The sequence below is a fragment of the Eucalyptus grandis genome, chromosome 1 (assembly GCF_016545825.1).
Source record: "Eucalyptus grandis isolate ANBG69807.140 chromosome 1, ASM1654582v1, whole genome shotgun sequence".
Lineage (NCBI taxonomy): Eukaryota > Viridiplantae > Streptophyta > Magnoliopsida > Myrtales > Myrtaceae > Eucalyptus > Eucalyptus grandis.
Genome location: NC_052612.1, coordinates 37,770,441 through 37,776,315, shown reverse-complemented (window position 1 = coordinate 37,776,315; position 5,875 = coordinate 37,770,441). Strand labels below are relative to the sequence as shown.

At 37.9% G+C, this 5,875-nt stretch overlaps 1 pseudogene; it reads right to left on the bottom strand.

Moving 5' to 3' along the window:
- Positions 1–3,113: 3,113 nt before the first annotated feature.
- Positions 3,114–5,875, bottom strand: LOC104457012 (annotated as a pseudogene).

Below are 5,875 nucleotides of genomic sequence, written 5' to 3'. Positions count from 1 at the left end.
ATAATTTTTATATAGACAAGTTCATCCCAAAATCATCACAAGAAGTAGCAAAAAAAATAGCAAAATCAAAAGTCGGAATCAAAACAAAACCTAAAATGAACTTAGAATACTGCATAATCAAACAACTTCGGAGGTATTTTTTGAGGGTCAAACATCATCCGATTGGGCTGTGTGACCTATTGATTCAAAGTTTGTGACGTATATTTTCAAAGTCTAGAAGGACTCGAGCTAAAACAAGGTCATCTAAGACCTCATTTATGCCAAGACAACGAATATATCACAGAACATCCAAAATTACATATCAACATTCAAAGTCACAAAATCATCAACGAATCATCTTCAATCTCCAGCAAATCAATGATTAAGCCAATCAGAAACATATTTGAGCATTTCACGAAACCCTAAATGTGAATCCTAGTCCTGATCGGCTAATTCGATCTCACTTCATTGGATTTGAGTCCGAGGGGATTACCTTTTGTGTCTTTTGTTGATTATAGACACAATCGGACAAAATTTTCACCAGAACATGATAGAACCTCTGATGAGCAGATCGGAGTAGCTAGGGACACCACAAGGCCGGTAAGACCGCCGGTTTGCATCACAAGCAGAACCAGTCCGAGTGAACCGGCCTTCAAACGCTGGTAGAGATTGGGCTACTGGAGGAGATTCGGTGATCAATCAGCAAGTTTCGACCATGGGGAGATTGGAGCCTCTCCTTGGGACTGATCGGAGGTGATCGAAGCGTGTTAATATCACCAACAACTACTAGTTTGGTCAAGGAACAAAACTGGTTGAACAAACTAGACCAACCTTCACGTCGGTGGAAGAATAGGTCATCGGATGAGTTCCGGTAACCATCCGTCAAAGCCTTGACCACCAGCTGGTCGGGGACTCTTCCACGAACAGACCGCGATGGATAGGATGCCAAGGATAGTCGATCAAGGACCAGTTTGGTCGGATGAACCTGCTGAGGCTAGGACCAGCGTGGACTCCAGTTTTGCTATAATGGGAAGGAGCTACTGATCAGAGAGCTCTGGTGGCCGCTGGCTATCAGAGATGGTGCGACAGGGACCGAGAGAGGCTGGGGGAGGCTGGTATGACTAGAGCGCAACCAGCGAGGGCTCCGGCGAGCGGTAGTTTGCACGACAAGGTGTAGCCAAAAGGGCCAATTGCACCAAGGAGAGGGAAAGGAGAGAGAGGCGGGAGAGAGAGACTAGAGAGATAGTTTGTTTTAGAGAATTAAAACTTTGCAGCAAATGAGTTTCCTTTTGATTTTGGAGGGAAAATGATAGTTGTAACATCCTCAAATCACATGATCTCGGCCGTCGGTTTAATCCAACGATCAAAATTTTAATCCAATGAGCAAAATCAAATTTTGCAAGCTTGATTATCATCTAGAGGTCTCGGGTAAATGATCAAGTAAGCCTGATTTGCAAAAACCCGACCAAAAATCGAGAATTGCGCTAAAAAACCTGATTAGGGGTGAAATTGCAATTTTACAAAATCTAGGGTCAATATATAAAGTTGTAGGAAATTGAGGGTACACAAGTGAAATTGGCAAAAACATGATTTCTGAATCGGCCGTCAAAGGTCTAGAAACAGCCGACAAAAGGGCTGAACCGGCTTGCCTCACCGATGGTCACTTAGACCGGTGAAATCAATTTATGCCGGTTTGATTGGTTCTTGACCGGTTCGATTCGGTTTTGGCTATTTCACACACTTGTATTCTTGATGGGTTCAAAATATATGCAATTTGGTCCTCAAGGATGAAATTGAAAAGAAAACTTTACTCGATTTGAGAGGAAATTGCTTAATTTCAATTCAATTAAGCCAATTAACCTTTATAAATGTGTTCTATGGGTCTTCTGTTGACTTAATTGAATGATTGTTAAGAAAAACAATGGACCAAAATCATGGGTACTTAAAATTGAACTTAAAGGGTCAAAACGAACAATTTTGCAATTTATTGGGTAAAATTGCAAATTGATTAAAGTCGAATCCAATTAATGTAATTGACTTATCCAACTAATCACCCATGTGAAAATTCACCTATTGTATTCAAACTGATTTTGAATTGAAGTCTCCAAACTTAGGTAAAAAATGAACCTAGGCCTATTAAAATTAGACATAGATTTATGAAATTGAACCATAGCCTTGAATGGATCAACTTGAATTTCTTCAATTGAAACTTGATTGCTTGATTTTCTAATATTCGAGAGATTAAAATTCCTCAAATTGAAAAGCTCTAACGTGAATTTCTCAAAATTGACCCCAAATTCGGACTTATCTTAAGAAAATGAGTGGAAAACTATCATCTATTCGTAAGTCATGAATGATCAATTTTGATCCCCTAATAATGACTTAAAACGGCAATTCGTCTTGTGATATGGTAATTCACAAAATCAAATAAATTAATGGATTTAAAAAGTCCATAGACCAAATGTCGTAGAAGGACTATACATAATTGTGAGTAAAATAAAAACAATTTTATTTTTGGTCAATTTAGAACCTAAAACCGAAAAATTCGGAAAATAAGGTTCTCAATCGAATTTTGTGAAATTTTTGACACACAAATCAAATTGACACAAAATTTTAAATTTTTCCAATTTTTCAACCTTTTAGTTGTTTTTTTCTAAAAGGTTAATTTCTTGGTCAAATTTTTGAGTTTTTAAGAAATTGATTTGATAAAAGTGAAATTGAAGATAAATTGCATATTATTTGGGTGAAAAACTAATTTTTGACTCGGAGTTAATTTTTGGTCAAATGGTTGATTAAAATGTCTACTCGACAATCAGCCATTTGACTTTTTGAGTTTTTCTTGAAAAGAAATTAGAAATCGCTTAAAAGCAACCATACAAAATAAAGAAACAAAGAATGACAATTTTTGGCAGAGAAATGGGTTCTACCGCAATCAAAAACTCAAATCTCGATTTTTTTTTTTTTTTACATTTTTTAATGTGTCGATTAAAAATCATGTGTCAACAATGAATAAACTCTTACTGAGATTTTTTTTTTTTTTTTTTTTTGGGTGGAGAAGCCTTATTTACAATTGATCTTTAACTTACCACCAGCCATAAGAACTATAGCACGAATTGTCAAATATTAATAATCCATCATGAAGGGTAGACCTCAACAATAGATCGCAAGCCAAGTACAGGGGTGATCTTGGTAGTCCCCGAAGCCAGCAGTGACGAAGAGCTTAGCCCATTCTGTTTCATTCCTTTCCCTCCCCGACGCGAGGGTCATCATCAACACGTCAAAGAAGAGCGGGGTTTTGATAATCTCTGTCACTTTTCTAGTTTTCCATCACCATCTCAATTATAATCACGTTTTTACTCTTGCCCTTGCCCTTGCTTATGGTCTCCTTGCATCGCTTCAGTATCTTCACTCTGTCTTCGTCGCTCCAATCATGGAGTATCCACTGCATATAACTTAATTGATCCATCAGTCTGTCATTTCTTCCATATGTTGTTCACTTGTGATTTTGTAAATTTCCTATGCAAGTTGAACGCTATGAGGGATTTTTTTTGCAAAATGTAAACTATCCTTTACATGAAGATTCAATTTTAAGATTTTTGACGAGTTATCCACATGCGAATTTTTCAATACCAGGAGCTCCTAAGACTAGAGATTGGGATCCTTCAAATTTAAGGAGATTAATTCACATATTAAACTCGTTTCTTGAAAGGACACATCGGCATATTGAATTTTGAATAACTAAAATATTTTTTTTTTCCTTTTGTGTTTTTTCCCTTCTTCCCCATGTAGCTCCTTCCTCATTAGAGAAAATTGTCCAAAAAAATTCTAAATCTATTACTCTTTTATAAAAAAAAAAAGTTATAAATCTTTTAATTGCGACAATTAAGTCATAAATATTCACGTTTTATCAATGAAGTCCATCCGACGAATTTTGGTCGAAACCATTGAAACCATTGATGTGGATGTCAATTTTTATCTTTTTCATGTGGCTTTTCTTTCTCTTTTCCTTCTTTATTTTTTTTGAGAGTTCAAGCCCTCACAATGATCTGGGATGAGGCCATCGCGTGACCGTAGGTGAGGCCTACCTCGCTTGCAACCACAATGGTCTAGGTGAGGGTATTGCAGCCCTTGTCCAAAGGGGCTGATGAGGTTTGCAGCCTTATGAAAAGAAAAAAAAAAGAAAAAGAATGAATAGAGAAGAAAATGGAAAAATAAAAAAATAATAATTAGTTTGAAAAATATTAAAATATTAAAAAATTGTCTCCATTTGCATTGGCCACACTATGTAGGACGACTAGTGTCCACATTAGTTATTTTCGGTCAAAATTAGTTGAATGGATTTAATTGGAAAAAAAGTAAAAGGATATAAGACTCAATTTGCACAATTAAAAAAAATTAAACTGAATTAACAAAAGTGTTATGATTAATGATTTTCTCTCGTCGCATGGCTGCTCGCCGCTAACAGTTGCTGCCTGCCGTTGCATAACTTTGCAACAGAGAGAGAGAGAGAGAGAGAGAGAGAGAGAGAGAGAGGATTTAGGTATTGGTAATTGGTTGGTGTTTGTGTAAATTGATTCTCGATAAGATTGATTTTAGGTATTGGTAATTTGGTGTTTGTTTTCATAAAAAACGTGCGAGAGAGGATTTAGGTATTGGTAATTGGTTGGTGTTTGTGTAAATTCGTAAAAAACGTGCGGCTATTCTCGATAAGATTAGATAGAGGATTTAGGTATTGGTAATTGGTTGGTGTTTGTGTAGGTTCATAAAAAACGTGCGAGAGAGGATTTAGGTATTGGTAATTGGTTGGTGTTTGTGTAAATTTGTAAAAAACGTGCGGCTATTCTCGATAAGATTAGATAGAGGATTTAGGTATTGGTCATTGGTTGGTGTTTGTGTAGGTTCTTAAAAAACGTGCGGCTATTCTAGATAAGATTATATTAAAGAAGGTGAAAAAGTTGAATCTTAATCTTTTAAATAACTAGTGATGTATCATATACATTGAATATAGACCGAGTCCTATCAAAACGAAAATATAAATTATTTATCCCGTTGATGGTAAGAGTGCTCATTGTGTTGTTTACTTTCCTTCACCAACTTCATTCAAAGGGAAGTTAATGTTCAAACCATCAATAAAATTGCATCTGCAGGTGGTATGGCTTCAAAGATGTCCCCAGAACACGTCTCATGTTCTCGCTAACTTCTAAATTAGCCACCACATACGGAAGATCAAATATTGTGCATTCCATATGCGGAAAGGCCCTTGCGATGGCCTTGGCCATCGTTCCGGTTCCTCCTCCTACATCGACCAACGAGGTTATTCCCTCCAACACCCCTTTGTGGTCGTTAACCACCATGCTCGCCACCAATCGAGCATCGCTAGCCATGCCATCATTGAATAAGCGATTAAGCCTCGGCTCTTGACCAACATACCTCCAAAATGACATCCCTTGCACCATTTAGAACGGCGTCCCGTCAACACTGTTGTGGAACCGCGTGCTCACACAGTGCCACAGCTTCACAAAAATAGGGTCGAGTGTAGCTAATGCAAACGGCGCGACATTGGAGGGATTGTCCTTAACGAGGAGCTCTAACAAGTGGTTGAGTACGTAGGCATTTCAACCGTCCGGCGGGAGCTTCTTTTGTCCGAAAAAAAGCCCGAGGGGACAAGAATGCGCATGAGGTGGTCGACAGAGTGAGCTCTTGATGGATGAATTTGAAGTGTAGAGACTAAGGTATCGAGGGCCATGGGTTGGCCATGCCGGTGGATGGTGTCGGGAATACCTAATTGAATGGCACATTTCAAGCACATGGAATTGATGGAGTTAAAGATGTGGTTCCATATGTGAGCTTGAGCTTGTAGTTGCTCGCTGCCCACCTGTCCATTCGCCAAATCCAT